We start from the raw sequence: 18,245 nt of genomic DNA on the forward strand, positions 1-18,245 counted from the left end.
GGCTTAGTTTTTGAGATTGGAAAACGATTATTTCTAGACTTGATTGAGAACACAAATCTGCGACTTATTGTAGGACTCCTATGAGACACATTTTAATCTCACTTAATAAGGCTTAGTTTTTGAGATTGGAAAGCGATTCTTTCTAGACTTCATTGAGAACACAAATCTGCGACTTATTGTAGGACTCCTATGAGACACAATTTAATCTCACTAAATAGGGCTTAGTTTTTGAGATTGGAAAACGATTATTTCTAGACTTGATTGAGAACTCAAATCTGCGACTTATTGTAGGACTCCTATGAGACACATTTTAATCTCACTTAATAAGGCTTAGTTTTTGAGATTGGAAAGCGATTCTTTCTAGACTTCATTGAGAACACAAATCTGCGACTTATTATAGGACTCCTATAAGACACATTTTAATCTCACCAAATAAGGCTTAGTTTTTGAGATTGGAAAGCGATTCTTTCTAGACTTGATTGAGAACACAATTCTGCGACTTATTATAGGACTCCTATAAGACACATTTTAATCTCACCAAATAAGGCTTAGTTTTTGAGATTGGAAAGCGATTCTTTCTAGACTTGATTGAGAACACAAATCTGCGACTTATTGTCGGACTCCTATGAGACACAATTTAATCTCACTAAATAGGGCTTAGTTTTTGAGATTGGAAAACGATTCTTTCTAGACTTGATTGAGAACACAAATCTGCGACTTATTATAGGACTCCTATAAGACACATTTTAATCTCACCAAATAAGGCTTAGTTTTTGAGATTGGAAAGCGATTCTTTCTAGACTTGATTGAGAACACAAATCTGCGACTTATTATAGGACTCCTATAAGACACATTTTAATCTCACCAAATAAGGCTTAGTTTTTGAGATTGGAAAGCGATTCTTTCTGGACTTGATTGAGAACACAAATCTGCGACTTATTGTAGGACTCCTATGAGAAACAATTTAATCTCACTAAATAAGGCTTAGTTTTTGAGATTGGAAAAAGATTATTTCTAGACTTGATTGAGAACACAAATCTGCGACTTATTGTAGGACTCCTATGAGACACATTTTAATCTCACTTAATAAGGCTTAGTTTTTGAGATTGGAAAGCGATTCTTTCTAGACTTCATTGAGAACACAAATCTGCGACTTATTATAGGACTCCTATAAGACACATTTTAATCTCACCAAATAAGGCTTAGTTTTTGAGATTGGAAAGCGATTCATTCAAGACTTGATTGATAACACAAATCTGCGACTTATTGTAGGACTCCTATGAGACACATTTTAATCTCACTATATAAGGCTTAGTTTTTGAGATTGGAAAGCGATTCTTTCTAGACTTCATTGAGAACACAAATCTGCGACTTATTATAGGACTCCTATAAGACACATTTTAATCTCACTAAATAAGGCTTAGTTTTTGAGATTGGAAAGCGATTCTTTCTACACTCTAAGAAATGAAAGTGTTAAAAAAGTGTTAAAATGGTGTAAACAAAGTAAAAACACCCAAAAGATAGTTTTATTACGTTGAGTTTTTAGGGGCCAATTAAAAGTGTAAATTCGGTGTAAAATAACACCATGAAAACACCGTTTTGAAATTAAACATGTAAAATTATAGTATACTGCGGGTTTTTTAAAAAAGGTCTTTCATTTTCATTAATGTTTTAATATTAAAGTCAATCCGAACAGTAAAAAATTATTGAAAACCTTTATTTTTAAACGTTTTTTTAAAGATGATATTCATGAAAGAATATATTTTTATCCATTAAATAAAATTAACAAGGAGATTCTTAATCGAACGGTATTGTTTATTCATAAAGCACTGCTAAACGTGTTAGGTGACACTCTTAAAAGTGTTATGCGACACTCTCGCAGTGGCGTCGCTAGGCCTTTTATGGGGGCTATAGCGCCCCCAAATTTAAAAGTTAGCCCCCTCAAAATAATCCGTAAACTATACCAAAAAATTGCTCGTAGCCCCCTAAAATTCTTTAACAATATAGTGTATATAAATTATAATGAAAAGTTCGTTAAGGTTCATCTTTGTAGAGATGAATTTCAATATCAAACAGTAGTGGGGACTAAAAGCAAACGAAAACTAAACTTAAAAAAGACGAGCGAAATTCTTTCATCTACAATTGTCTCATAGTCAATAACTCGGTTCCGTACTCTTTATCATAAAAGTTTGTATATCTTTAATATACGAATAATTAGATTAAGCCCCCCCAAATTTCAAGCCCTAGCAACGCTATTGCACTCTTGAAAGTGTTACGCGATACTCTTAAAAGTATTGTGTGACACTAAAAAAAGGAGACTAGGTTAGGTACTGGCCTCACAGTAGGGCGACTATTATTATTATTGTTACAATTGGGGAGAGGGGACTCACATCCTTGCACCAATGTCAGAGGCATATTGTGCACCCACAGATTCAGGCCTTGAAGAGACCTGTGGCCACGGTGTAGCGTAGAATTCGTTCCACCGTTATGGACTATAGACGCCAGCTTGAGAGGCCAACATGTGGGGCACATGCTTTTGTGACATGTCTTATCTTTATTTTGAGTAAAATTAGAGTAGAAAATGGTTTTTTTTTAAATATTTTAGAGTAGATTCGGTCAAACGCGTTTCTTGTGTTCGGAAAACTCTTCGTGAAAAGAGATTGTTAAATTTAACGAGTTCGTCTGTATCTACTGCTGGGATATTATAGCCTCCAAAACCAATTTAACACCCGATGCATTTTTACTAATTTAAAACTTTCTGCCTTTTCAGAAGTTATTAAGTCGGTGAAAATGACCAACATATCATGCAGTTTCACGCTGGATTTTGTGCAGTTTCACATTGCATGAGAGAACTACCCTTGCCTAAAGGGTTATAGCTCTGCATGTTAGAACTGTCCTCTTAAGTTCTCTCAAGGTGGAACCTTGCTATGAATATAGCGCTATTCGCGAATAAATCAAACACTCTGAAAGGTGTTATGCGACACTCATATAGAGTAAAAAATTAACTTTTAGTTCGATATAAGAGTTAAAAAGGTGTTAAACTACACCTCTATTGCACCATTTTATTCTTATCTTTGACACCAATCGCTCAAATAAGTGTTATTATACCCTTTTAGGGGTGTAAATGAACACCTGTAACGGTGTCAAATTTGGACCCATATAAACTACTTTTAATGGTGTTAGGGCACACCCCATATTCTTAGAGTGTACCAGCATAGTTTTTTCCTTGTTTTGTTTTTGCAATTTGCAATTAAACAACAGAAAATTGAGGGAATCTTGCAATAGTATACAAGTAAGAGACTCGAGGGAATCTTACAATAGTATACAAGTAAGAGACTCCAGGGAATCTTACAATAGTATACAAGTAAGAGACTCCAGGGAATCTTACAATAGTATACAAGTAAGATACTCCAGGGAATCTTACAATAGTATACAAGTAAGAGACTCCAGGGAATCTTGCAATAGTAAACAAGCAAGAGACTCCAGGGAATCTTGCAATAGTAAACAAGCAAGAGACTCCAGGGAATTTTATAATAGTATACAAGGAAGAGACTCGAGGGAATCTTACAATAGTATACAAGCAAGAGACTCCAGGGAATCTTATAATAGTATACAAATAAGAGATGCGAGGAAATCTTACAATAGCATCCAAATACGACACTCCAGGGAGTCTTACTACAGTGTCCGAAGTAGAGACTAGAGGGAATCTTGCTATAGTGTCCAAATGAAAGACTCTATGAAATCTTACAATAGTGCCCAAAAAAAAAGACTGCAGGAAATCTTACATTAGCATTCAAATACGACACTCCTGGAAGTCTTACTACAGTATCCGAAATAGAAACTAGAGGAAATCTTACTATAGTGTCAAAAAAAGAAACTCGAGGGAATCTTACTATAGTATCCCAATAAGACACTCCTGGGAATCTTACTATAGTGTCCGAAAATGTGACTCGGGGAGTCTTACTATAATGTCCAAATAAGGGACTCGAGGGAATCTTACTAAAGTGTCCAAAAAGAGACTCGAGGGAGTATTACTCTAGTATCAAAATATGAACACCCGATGGAAACTTACAATAGTATCCAAAATAGAGATTCGAAAGAATCTTACTATAGTGTCCAAAAAAGAGACTTAATGGAATGTCCAATTAAGAGACTCGAGGGGTACTGCTACAAGTCTTGTAAATTTAGAAATCCAAACTCAAATAAGTCTCGTTTTTGGACTGCCGGTGTACCTAGTGGGGACTTATTACGGTACTTAAATAAGTCTTGAAATTCGAACCGCGATTTTGGCAAGGGTAAATATTTCACCAGTTTTTGGGGGTCCTTTGAATTCGCCGAAAGCTGCCACCGTGGCGCTTTTCGTTTTTTCATTTCACGTCACTATGACGTAACTCGAGGAAATTCAAAACATTTTCGCGCCCTTTAAAAGGGAGGTTTTGGGGTGGAGTACCGTGGGGGCAAAGAGAGAACAGAGAAGACGAGTAGCCGAAGCCCGATCCCGAAGGATCATCCCAAATTCCCAACCGCTAAGGAAGGAAATGGTTGAAAGGTTGGTAATAATTTATAATTAACAGTTGAAAGTTAAGTTATGTCCATCAGTCTTCCCTTTCTAATTAAACATTTGAAAAAGAGAGATTTAGGTAGATTCTAGCATAGTTAACAGTGTCACAAATCACAATTATGTTAAGCCTTGGTTTATAAAAACTATGTTGCAAATTGCAATTTTTAAATTGTTTTAGTTTTCAAAACTAATGCCTACGATATTATTAATTTATTGTCTTTTTTAGGTTATGATTTAGGATCTCAAAAATGGGATAATGTGCAGTACCATCCTGCAATGAAACGGATGAGTTCATAGAAAGAAGCGAAATCGCGATGAAGAGCGAAAAAGTATAAGTTACTTCAGTTTTCCTAAAGACAAGGAGAAAAGAGCTAAATGGTTACGTGCAATATTTGGAAAAACTCCATATGATGATGTTAGTCAAATTGAGAAAGACATAGAAGTAAATAAAAAAAATATGTTGTAAGCATTTCCATGAAGGGGGCTTCAGTATTTCTTGTACCAAAGTGAAAAGACTAGTACCTTCTGTGGTCCCATTATTTTCAACCGAAAATATTGGCCAAAATTTGAAGAAAAAAGTCAAAGTATCATCTGTACCTTTATCCCCAATTGGAAATTTTTCACTTTTAAATGCTCGAAACACCTTAACTACACACCTCAACAACAGCCGAACTAGTGATTATTTTCCTGAGAAATTTAATCTCTCTCCATCAAAGCACTCTAGTCGAATATCTACTGAAGCGAAATTACCGCCTGAAGATATAAGTAATAAATCACTATACCAATCCTTTAAATTAAACCTCACCTCATCAAACCATCCTAGTCAAACATCTACTAAAAGTTCATTTTACTTATCACCCGAAGAAGTAGAAAATCTTATCGTTCAACCAAATTTGATTTGCCACGAGTTAGGTTAACTTTTGATGGTGAAGATTTATCTCCAATTAAGCTTAAATGTATTCCAGTCGAAGAAACAGAAAATCAAAACTACTTATTTGAAGTAGACGCAACTACTATTGAAAACCTGGAGGAAGAAATAGGACCCACAAACTCTTCTGAAAATTCGGGAATCTCAACCGTTTTGTCCGAGGCAGCTAATAATATTTCAAAGAAAGATGCGACCACACAAGCAAAGCCCTATTATTAGAAAAACTACAGTCAAAACATCAGTACGGAAGGTTGGAAAACGTAACTATAAATTAAAGCAACAAGTCAGCAGCTTGCACAAAAAAATTGTAACCCTCACTTCAAAAATCGAGAGGTTGGAAAAAGAAACCAAAAATACAGACTACTCCAATTTTAAGAAAATTATGGATGCTTCCCTTAATAATGATACTAGAGCTAACTTCCTAATGGAGCAAATTCGGTTGTTTGGGAAAAGAAGTCTCCCGTATGAGGAATCTACCTTAAGGATATGTTGTCTCATTTTCAAGAAATCTCCAGTTGCATACCTTTTTATGAGAGAGCTCAATATTCTTCATTTACCTCACCGAGTAACATTGAAAAGGTACATTGGTCATGCATCCGGCGAAGAAGGAGTAACGTCATTAGTCAAAGAAAGACTAAGAACTGAAGCTGCAAAACTAAAAAATGACCACGAACGACTAGGTTCACTAATTCCTGATGAAATGAAAATCAAACCGAAGCTGGTTTATGACAGAACCCTCGACACTTTTTTTGGAGAGACAACACTGTCCAAAGCTGAAGGAAATGGAAACAAACTGGCCACCCATTTGCTATGCTTTGTATTCCAGGGAATTTCAACCAAATTCAAGCTACCAGTAGCGTATTTTTTCACGGCTAATCTCGACACAGACCAGTTTTATAAAATAATACTGGAAGTTATAAAAGCTGTTGAAGAATGCGGTTTTAAAGTTGCAAGAATGGTTTCCGATAATGCCAAAATCAACACTGCTGCATTTAAGAAATTTGGAAATGGACAATTGTGCCACCAAGTGCCTCACCCAATGGATCCAGAGCGGCCTTTTTTTCCAGCTTTTGACCAAAGTCACGAAATTAAAAATCTTCGAAATCAATTTCTAGGAAGGAAATTAGTTTATTTGGGAAGGGTTATCAATTCCGATTTCGTCAAAAAATTATATAATTTACAAAAAGGACTTCTTGTCAAACCCGTTCGGAACCTAACAAGAAAAGTGGTCTACCCAACTAGTTTTGAAAAAATGAATGTTTCAAGAGCTATAACCTTGTTCTCCCAACCAGTAACGGCTGCGTTGAAGATCACTCTCTTAAAATTGAACATGATAGATGAGGAAGATAAAGAAGATTTGGAGTACACCATACACTTCATGGAGATGGTCCGAAAATGGTGGGAAGTACATGATATTTGCAACACCACTCATGGATTTCAATCCAGGAATGTGAATAAAGAGCCTTTTACTGACATCAACGATGAACGGTTGAGATGGTTACAAGAGGAATTTCTTCCATTTCTGAACGTAATTCAAGAAAATTCAACGGTCAAAAATGAATGTTTAACTGACGAAACATACCAAGCTGTAAAGGTTACGTGCAATTCCACCGTGGCTTTGGTGCGATACCTACTACAAAGTGGCTATCATTTTGTCCTGACGCGAAAACTTTCCAGTGATGCAGTAGAGGAATCATTTGCAAATTTAAGAGGATCATGTGGGTTTAATGACACGTTGGATGTTAGATCATGCGTCTTAAGCCTAGAGCACGCTCTCAAGATTGGGATTTTAAAAGCTAAAGCTTTTTCAAACTGTAATAGAGGTGCTGAATCCGAAGCTTTGGGTAAAGCTAGAATTTTGGTCACATTTTTAAAACAGTATTGTAATTTAAACTTTTTTCCCATTGACTTCAGAAATATCTGGAACAACCTTCAGAGAATTTGGAAGAAGGGATAAAAGTCTTCAATCAGAACAAAAACTTGTTGATGCTCCTCTAGAATTCACCCCCAAATTAACGCCCTTTCTCCAAAAAATACTTAATGACATGGAAAAAGTCTCTCCAACTGGTAAAAAATATGAAATACCATAGAAATAATTAAGAGACTATTGCTCAAAATTGCTTTCTATTTCCAGATAATTGCAGTTCATCCATTAAAAACATCAGTGTGGCCCAAATTGGAGGATATATAGTAAAAGTTGCCGAAGAAAACACAGATTGTTATGACTGTTTGGCTAACCTTATAGGAACATCTTCAAACACACCTTTATACACATTAATCAACGAGCAAAACAATGGGGGGCTGAAATATCCGAAAAGATTTTTAGTCTGCTTACTTAGTTTAGTGGTAGACTTTTTACAAGCATCGTTCCATCTTTTCCCACGAAAAAAAGCCCTTAAATCATACATGGAAGTTTTACTTCCGCATTTTAGTAAACCATTAACTTGCACATGCAATTCGTCATTACCTCAAGTCTTGCTTGAAAAATTTTTTAGGCCACTTTTAACCAATCACGCTAACGACATAACAGATGTAAATGAAAAACGTAAAATTTTATACAGGAAGCCTTTGTCAAGGAAAGTTTTAAAAGTATTAGAGGAATTAAAATTAAATAAGGGTGAAAAGGGATTTAACATTTATAGTCATTTGTTAGCGAAACATGACACGTTAAAATTTAAGTAAGGTTGAAAAATGAATAACCGTTTATAGGCAGCTTCTCAAAGTGTTAAAACATCCTGTAATAAGTCAAATAATAAGTGATATTTACTTCAATTAAGTCAAATTTACTAAACTTTTATGTGATACATTACTTAATTTTGCTATTAGTTTTTGACTTAATTGAACCTGACAATATTGATATTTTCTTCAATTAAGTCAATTATAACTTTTATGTTATACATTACTTAATTTCGCTGTATTTTTAGACTTAATTGTACCTGACAATGTAGATAATTTCTTCAATTTGTCAAAAATCTACTATAACTTTTTGTGATACATTACTTAATTTTGCCATTAGTTTTAGACTTAATTGTACCTGACAATGTTATTTGAATATATCATAATCAAACGTTATTATAACAAGTTCCTAGTTTAAATAAATGTTTTTTAATCCTCGCTGTAAATTGTTCCTAGTTGTATTTAAGTGATAATAAAAAGCCTAGTCAACATTTGTGCAATATAAATTTAAGTAATTCCTGAATTAACTATTGGACATAAAAAATAAATCAATTGTTAATTAAATATAATTAAAGTGAAGATAGTTTTTAGATTTGATATTAACCCCAGAGTTATAACATTTAAAAATGTCACTCATTTATAACAGGTTTTCTTTGGGAAAAACGAAATTTTGATCTGGAAAAAGTTGCCATTTTGGCGCGAAATTCAAAGACATTTAAATTTTGCAAAAATGAACAGCGCCATCTACCAATTCAAAGTGGCAGGCAAGGAGAGGTGTGTCCCCCTCTCCCGCTATAGCGTGCATATAATATAGTCGGCCTTGGTTGATGGGACGCGCCTTGCATTTGAATTTCGTTCCCTCGAAACTACCCCCTTTAACGGGCCGGAGGCTTTTTCTTTATCGCCGTCTTTCGGTCGCTCCAGCCCCGAAAACAGCTGTAGTGAGAAATATTATTTACTAAAAATGTATGCGCTTAGTGTGTTGTTGTGTTTGCATTTTAATTCTTCTAATCGTGGTGCGCGTCGAGGTTTATGAATCCAACGTGTGTTGCGAAATGAAAATCAAGGGTGGATACTATATGATCTATGCTTTAAAAGGAATTTGACGGCGACATGCAGTCAAGCAAAACGGTATTAGGCCTTGCCAAAACTTGACTGAGCTAGTGCGCCTTCATGATCAGATTATCAAATATAATAAATTCACCCTCGGATATCCTGTGACGAGGAGATGGTTTCAAAGTTACTAATAACCCTCGATTTTGGGAGTAGATACTGTCTTGTGACACTTGAAGTAACGATTTAATCTTATAAACAGACTAACATCATGAGCCCATATCGTAAATTAACCGATGTTGATATTAAAGCTTAATTGAAATACCGATGCCAATTTTTTTTAACTCAATGAATCTTTAATATCAACATCAACAATAATTATATACTGAAAGAGATAACTACTTATATTCATTCAAATTTCTCGCAACATTTCAAATTAACGAATAGAAATGTGCAAATGAAGTTCAAACTGATTAATTGGGAAAATTGCTATATTGTTCACCGTTACCGATCACAGATAGATTTGCGTCCTTCAGTAGTGTTTATTATGCTTGTGAAATGGTAAGCGAAATCTGGGATTAAAGTTTAAAATAGACTTGAGCAAAAAGGGCTTTATAAATATCAACTCGGTTACCGAATATCTAAAATTTGACCAAAATTAAAAAAATATTCTCTTCGTGATTAAAAATCTTGTTTGAAGCAGCAAGCGGCCATCTAATCCTTATTTACCTTATTTTGAAAAAAAAATAGGTTAATACCTCTTTCAGTAGATGATTAATTGATATTTCAGTTTCATTGAGTTTAAAAAAATTGGTTCCACCATTGGTTAATTTATAATATTGACGAATCAACAATCACAAATTTTATAAGAATTGATTTTAAAATAAGTGCTGCTACTTCATGGAGAATAGTTTATTTAAAACTAGAAATTAAAAATTATTTTCGGGAGCTTTCGAACCGTGGTTCTTCCTCAGCCGTACAAACTTAATCATAAAATTAGCAGAAATATGCTTATCAAGTACATATTTTTTGTTCGAGGACAATTATTATTCACAACAAAAAGGGCTTGCAATGGGAAACCCATTATCGGCACCTATAGCAAACTTAGTTATGGAACACGTGGAAGGGAGTATCTTACAAAAAACTAGTATTAAGGATTATATAAAACTATGGAGGAGATACATGGATGACATCTTTTTAATCAAAAGTAAAAATTTAGAAACCAGTAAATTATTAGATATAGTAAATAAAACGTTAGAAAATATACAATTCACATTTGAAGGAGAGGAGAATAGAAGTTTACCGTTCTTAGATATCTTAATTAAGCATAATAATGAAATATGTATATGCTCTATGTATCAAAAACCGACCCATGCAAAATCATTTTTAAATTTTAATTCGGCACATAACAAAAAAATTAAAATTGGTATTGTTAAATCCTTTAAGGATAGAATTGAACGTTTGTCAGATGAACCTTTAAAGGACAAGACTATGCTTAAGGGACAATTCATAAAAAGCGGATATCCCAAACAATTAGTTGATAGCATATTTAATAATCACGAAGTGAAAAATAATAGTACAAAAGAAAAACCGGACTGTTATATCACTACCTTATCTAGAAGGTATTACGGAAAAAACAATTAGGCAATTAAAAAAATATAATGTAACATTAGTAAGTAAAACAACCAACACCCTTAGAACAGAATTAGTAAAAAATAGACCTAAAATAGACAAACTAAAAAATACAGGGGTAGTTTACGAAATTAAATGTAAATGTAATGAGAAATATGTAGGCCAAACAAAAAGACGGTTAGGAAAAAGACGAACAGAACATAAAAATTGTGTAAAAAATGAAATAGAAAATAATGGATTGGCAATACATATTAAAAATAACAAGAAGCATGAAATAGATTGGGAATCGGTAGAGCTATTGTGTCAGGAGGTGGGGTGGTATAAAAGATGCTTTAAAGAAGCAGCGTACATAAGAGATAGGGGCAGCTTAAATTTAGACGAAGGAACAGTAAAAATAAACGCATGGGGGGCGTTTAAATTTAAAAAAATGGGGTAATATTGTTTTTTGTTTGCTGATAAAGAAATGTAATTAATTCATTTTAAGTTTGTACGGCTGAGGAAGAACCACGGTTCGAAAGCTCCCGAAAATAATTTTTAATTTCTAGTTTTAAATAAACTATTCTCCATGAAGTAGCAGCACTTATTTTAAAATCAATTCTTATAAAGTTTTACCATGGAACAGAATTTTAATATTTATAATCACAAATTTTAATTACTAAATTACAAAAACCGGTTCAAAACCTTATTAGTTTTGAAACGATTAAATTCTAATTTTAAACATATATATTTGTCATGACATCACACCCTCGTATATCTACCAATTTCATCAGCTTAAATTAAGACTAAAAATATTGATGTGACGTCCCTTTAGCTACTAACTCTCAGTCTATTGAATGACAAACTATTTCCTTTTCTGCAGCTAGCGGGAATGAGCACTGAAATAAATTCATCACCACCGCATGTACGCAAAATTAATAAAAATTAAGACCGAAGTAACAGATATTAATCAAAACGCGTCTTGGATTAAACCAAGACCTAAAAAGTATCGATAAGAACATGGTTAATCACTTGACTGAATGCGCAGATATTGAAACTTTTTTTTAATTAAATCTTACATGCTTAAGAAAGTAATGTTCCATCACCCTATTCCATTGAATAAACTTATTTTAATGGTAGTAAATATTTTCCCTCTCAATAATTTGAAAAATTTACTTATCTCGGGTTTTCGAGCACAATTCCATTCCCCGAAAACATTTTATAACTACATTTATTATCACTTTTAAAAGTTTTCGTGTGGAAAATACCATATAACTACAACATAACAATGACAAAACGATTTAGGGTAGTCTGCTTTAGCCTCTGCTGCGCCCGATACGACCAAGGAGGATGTATATTTGATAGAAGTACGCCTTGTGCCATTCTCATGCCTTGTCTTTCGCTGGCCTCGTTACCAAGGCAAAAGCCCACTCAATTACGCATTAAACTGCTCGAGAATTCTGTGTGAATTACTTTTTAAGGTATTCGTCAGCAAATAGTTTTTGAGAGCATTCCTCGCCTTGAAATAGGACAACTACGAAATAATTCGACCAAATTGAAGTTTAAATATTCGACCAAATTTTATTTTATAAATATCTCTACCATTTCAATTTCTATAAAACTGTTCTACTAAATGCATACAGAGTGCTACTTGAAGTCTCTGGGGCTACTAGAAATACTACATTTTCTATAGGAAGATTCGCTGCGACAAGTTTATAAATCCCATTCCTTTAAAAACCGTTAATACATGTTCCTTGTTCCTGAAGATATACAGACTAAGTAGCGGAGTCGAGCCACAGCGTCCTAGATCACGCGACTCGGTGAACGCGGGCTATATTGCAAAGTAACCAAGTCACAATTTTCACGCTACGACCGTGCTTAAGTTAACAATTACAACAAAGAAAATAAAAAAATTACGAATATCATGGACGCCCCTACTGCTTGCGAACCATAGAAACTCTATGGCATAGAACCGTGTGACCATTGTCTGTCGTACCGCTGCTATAGACCCTTTCTACGTAAAAAAAAGAGATGCCAATCCTCAGTATCGGGACATAGGGGGGGTTCACCCCTCGCCGTCTCTGCTCTATTTATGATCTTTCCATCAAGCGAGTTGGAAGGCTAAGTGTCTTTCCCTCTAATATATGTTGAAGTGGTCTATTACATAATTCAGTTTAACCAAGAGCAAAAATCATAACGTCCCCATTGAATGTGCTGCCATTGTTGAAATTTGCACTAAAATTAACAAAAGGTTTCACTATGGAGCGTACAGGGCATGAACGGGGGGATATGTTAGCAACCTATTAACGACACAATGTCATACACGTACTCTCTTAAAAGTGATAATAAATGTAGTTATAAAATGTTTTCGGGGAATGGAATTGTGCTCGAAAACCCGAGATAAGTAAATTTTTCAAATTATTGAGAGGGAAAATATTTACTACCAGTAAATTAAGTTTATTCAATGGAATAGGGTGATGGAACATTACTTTATTAAGCATGTAAGTTTTAATTAAAAAAAGTTTCAATATCTGCGCATTCAGACAAGTGATTAACCTTGTTCTTATCGATACTTTTTAGGTCTTGGTTATATCCAAGACGCGTTTTGATTAATTATGTATGAGTATTTAATCTCGCGAATAATAAGATAATTTAAAATTTCGTTACGTGTTGGAGGGAGGGGCTCTATACTGGGCTATGAGTCGGACTGAAGGAAAGGCTAACCACTCTCCATTCCCGCTTCTAAAATTACACCTATTCCTGGTTTTTCCAATTATCTCTCGATTTTTACTTCCAGAATCAGTTTTCCAAGTTTATCGCTTAAATACCCGTTTTATTTACGGTTTATGGCTTTTGAGAGTTTTATTCCTGACTACCGCTTTAATGAGTAATATGCAATCTGACATACCTACTGAATGGGACACCATTGTAATTGCTAAACCAGATTTAATTCCTATTTTTCGTGAGGAATCGCACTACTCTGCTCAATTTTTCAAAGTAAGACCAGAATTCTGCTTTTGCGACCCCATAGATTGTTTTGGGAACCTTTTTTTAACGAAAAATCCAACGAGATAAAAAACTCCCGATTTCTTGTTAAATATAGAGGCACAAGAAAAGATTTAACCCTTTAAGGGGATGAAAAAGTTATAGTATATTAGGAAGGGGCTTTCATTTCCATTTAAGTTACAATTTCTCAAACGTTTTAATGTATCAGTAATCATATCTCTTATTACTAAATAATTAGCATTTAATTAGTCTTAAAAACGAGGACCACTGTGCCACCATTGGTTTAGTGGCGTCTGCTAAAGGGAAACACTTGCATTAAATTTTTACGTTGGGAAGTCATTTGAAAATAGTAGTTCTTTTTGCTATGCCCAAGTGGTACATAAAGCTTATCAGGGGTACTATGCGTAAATTTTACATCCATGCATTGGAAGCAGCACTTGTGTATGCTTAGGGATGTTCTGAGTGGTGTAATTGTACTTTTTCGGTTTATTTTAAAGTCTTCAGTACCGAAAGTACATTTGGCCTGTTTAGAGTACATTTTCAAATTTCATTTTTAACATTAGCGTCTATGGGACCAAAATGTAGTCACTAGATGGCGCCAAAAGCCTTTCGTTGAGGGGGACGGAAATTTTCCTACCCCCAGGGGAAAAGTACATTTTGAAAAAATCTTCCCATTGGGTCAGTACATTTTACTATTGGGGAAAGTACTTTTCCAAAAGTCGAAGGAACAGCCCATCAAAATTTCCTCCTCAAAAGTTTATCATACATTCAAATGAAAACAGTTGTTTACCCATTATGTTTTACAGAGTGGATTCATTGCTGAAGAACTTGGTAAAAGAATCTACGAACGAGCTGAGATCTCAGACTCGTTCGTAAAACCGATAGACATCATATCATTTGAATACGGCTATTCGAAAGAGTCAAAGTTTGTGAAAATATTTGCGGATCCATTTGAATTTGGCTACGCACAAGGTTATTTACTTTGTAATACTAAAATAAGCCTGGCTGTGATTTACCCTTTTTCCCCTGGCTGGTTTACCCCACGCGCCATAGGCGAGAGGAAAAATCTTCGGGGGGCCCACGTGACCCCAGCCCGAAAAGGTTTACGAGGGGACAGAGGAGGGACGAGAGAGTCAGAAGATATCTAGAGTCCGACCTAGGAACAAGGCGAGCGAGACAGTAGAGCCGCTGCGGGAACGCGTTTACGCGTTCGATATACCTTACCTCGGTAAGACGGTAACCTCGGTTGGAAAAACTTAAAAGCGCGGGAAGTAATATGACCGTGTGATATCTAACAATGAACTCTAAAACAATCTGAAGAGACGCGAGATGCGCCGTTGAAAATGAAGACACCCACCGGAGTCCTAAGCCACGAAAAGACTACAACTGTGAGTGACAAAGAACTTAATATTAAGGGGTAAACAGCCAGGCTCCCAAAACTTAACTTAATGTTTAATCTTATCCGTAATTAATATGTTTTATGATAATAAATTGTTTACATTGATTGATTTCTACCAGAGTCGAACCTGCCTTAGAATTTACTTTAGCTATAAGCACTAATGAGTACATTTATTTATTAATTAATTTTAAATCAATGCAATTTTGGTATAGTGATAAACCTGAATATACCCACAATTTTAAAGCTAACCCCGAAATTAGCGGACAGGAACGTGTATCACCCACATTATGTAATGTCCAGATTGACGAGGATGATCTTAAGAAAGCACTTTCAGTAGCTAAGGTTTCTCCCGAGCAGAAAAGGCAACTAGAAAGCGTGGTGTATAAATTCAAAGAATTATTTGCAACCGTTCCTGGGCGCACTATTTCGGCTAGCCATTTTATTGATACAGGGGACGCGAAACCTATAAGCCGCGCCCCTTACAGATATTCTCCCTTTAAGAAACAACAGATCGAGGAAATGGTTTATGAAATGATTGCCCAAGATCTGATTGAACCTTGTACTAGCCCTTGGGGGGCCCGACCATTTTAGTGGCTAAGAAGCCAGATGAGTCGGCCGATGGGGTTAAAAAAAGTACCACCTAGGTTATGTATTGATTATACGGGTTTAAATGATGTAACCGTCAAAGACTCCTACCCACTACCTAGAATTGACGACATTCTTGAATCGATTAGGCACCCAAAAGTCATAACCACCCTTGATTTGAAAGCAGGCTATTGGCAAGTTCCTTTAGAACCCAATAGCCGTGACAAAGCTGCTTTTGTGACCCATAAAGAGTTATACCGCCCAAAAGTCTTAATGTTTGGGTTGTGCAATGCTCCAAGTACATTTCAACGCATGGTAGATAGACTTTTTGCCCCGCTCAAGAATGACGGAGTTACTGGCTACCTTGATGATTTAGTCATTATATCAGAAAGTTTTGAAAAACATCTTCAGACGTTAAATAAGGTTTTTACTATTCTTTTAGAAGCCGGCTTAACCATTAAAGCCAGTAAAACCAAATTTTGTATCCCCGAAACTAAATTGTTAGGGCACATTGTAGGTGAAGATGGAATCAAGGTTGATCCAGATAAAACCAAGTCAATTAGTAATTTATCTCCCCCCACTACGATCAAGGCACTCCGTTCCTTTTTAGGAATGGCGGGGTATTATAGGAGGTTTGTAAAGGGATTTGCATCCATAGCCACCCCATTAACATCACTATTACACAAAGATACCCCATGGTCTTGGACCGAAACCCAAAACGCAGCCTTTGAAAAATTAAAATCCGCCTTAATTTCCGCCCCCGTTTTGTCTGCACCTGACTTTTCGCAACCTTTTATAGTAGAGTGTGATGCTTCAAACACAGGTCTGGGTGCAGTACTCTTACAAAAGCGTGAAGGGAAAAGACACGTAGTACAGTATTTTAGTCATACTTTATCCGATACGGAAAGAAAATACTCCACTACGGAACGCGAGGCGATGGCTGTTGTTTATGCGCTAAACAAATTTAGACCTTATTTAGAGGGTGTTCATTTTGACATTTACACCGACCATTCGGCGCTTCAATGGTTACTAAAAACCCCTGACCCCACCGGAAAATACGCTCGGTGGTATGCACAGATTCAGGCGTTCGACTTTACAGTCCACCATATACCAGGCGATAAAAACGTCCTTGCCGATGCGCTATCTCGATTAACCCAAAACACAGACGTGGCTTCGAATGCTGACGCAACACCCATTTCTGAGGGAATAGTAGCCGTTGCTTCGGCTATACCTGAGGAACCAATAGAGTTTTCTAATGAGCTTCTTATCAATGAGCAAAGAAAGGACGAGCAATTAGCCGCCTTAATTAAGAGTTTATTAAACACAGAACCCTTGCAATCATCATCTCCAAAAGATGATGCAATGTTGAGCAAATGTAGACTCATTGACAATGTTTTACATCGTATCCCAAATAAGTTTACCCCAGTAGATGAGAATTATAAGATATGGGTATCCAAGACATTACACGTTACTGTTTTAAAATTGAACCACGATATTCGTGCGTCTGGACATTTGGGAAATTTAAAAACATTACGACGCATGCAGCAGCGTTATATCTGGGATGGGATGACACGTGAGTCAAAGATTACGTAAAATCATGTGACGCTTGCCAAATGCATAAGCCAATGCAGCAAGCCCCCGCTGGACTTATGAAGTCCGCATCCATTACCGATCCATGGACAGTGATATCCATTGATTTGAAAGGCCCATACACCCCAAGTAAACGCGGTTTCACCCAACTGTTAGTCGTCACTGATACAATGACAAAATGGGTAGAAATCTTTCCCCTGCGTCGTGCCACTACGAAAGCCGTAGTTAATGTCTTGGTCGACCAAGTCTTTACGAGGTTTGGCCTTCCACGTACCATAATATCAGATAATGATAGACAATTTGTAGGAAAGATAATGAGGGATACTTGCAAATTATTAGGTATACGTAATAGGTTTACCTCTTATTATTCCCCCCAGTCAAATCAGACTGAAAGAGTCAATAGGACTTTGTCCACTCTCATTGCAACATATGATGGGGAAAATCACAGAGATTGGGACGTTGGTATATCTCAATACGCCATGGCGTTGAGAACCGCTCATCCCGAGTCAACTGGTTTCAGTCCAGCTTTCTTAAATTTCGGTCGTGAGCTCCGTACCCCGGCAGACATTAGCACGACAGCCTCTAATGAGGACGAAATAGATCCCAGTAAGCTAAACTCCTACACTCTTTCCCTCAAGGACACCATTGATGGTGCCCTAGCCCAAGCTCGAGTAAATATTGAAACTCAGCAGCAACGTCAGGCAAAATATTACAATAATCATCATCGCGATGTTGAATTTAATGTGGGAGATACTGTTCTAAGACGAACTCATTTCCTATCTAACGCTGGGGCCAACTTTTCTAAAAAGTTGGGACCCATTAGTGAAGGTCCCTATATT

Source organism: Phalangium opilio, unplaced genomic scaffold, assembly GCF_054372755.1.
Source record: "Phalangium opilio isolate 3A_F unplaced genomic scaffold, DU_Popi_V2 ptg000060l_1, whole genome shotgun sequence".
In the NCBI taxonomy this organism is placed as follows: domain Eukaryota; kingdom Metazoa; phylum Arthropoda; class Arachnida; order Opiliones; family Phalangiidae; genus Phalangium; species Phalangium opilio.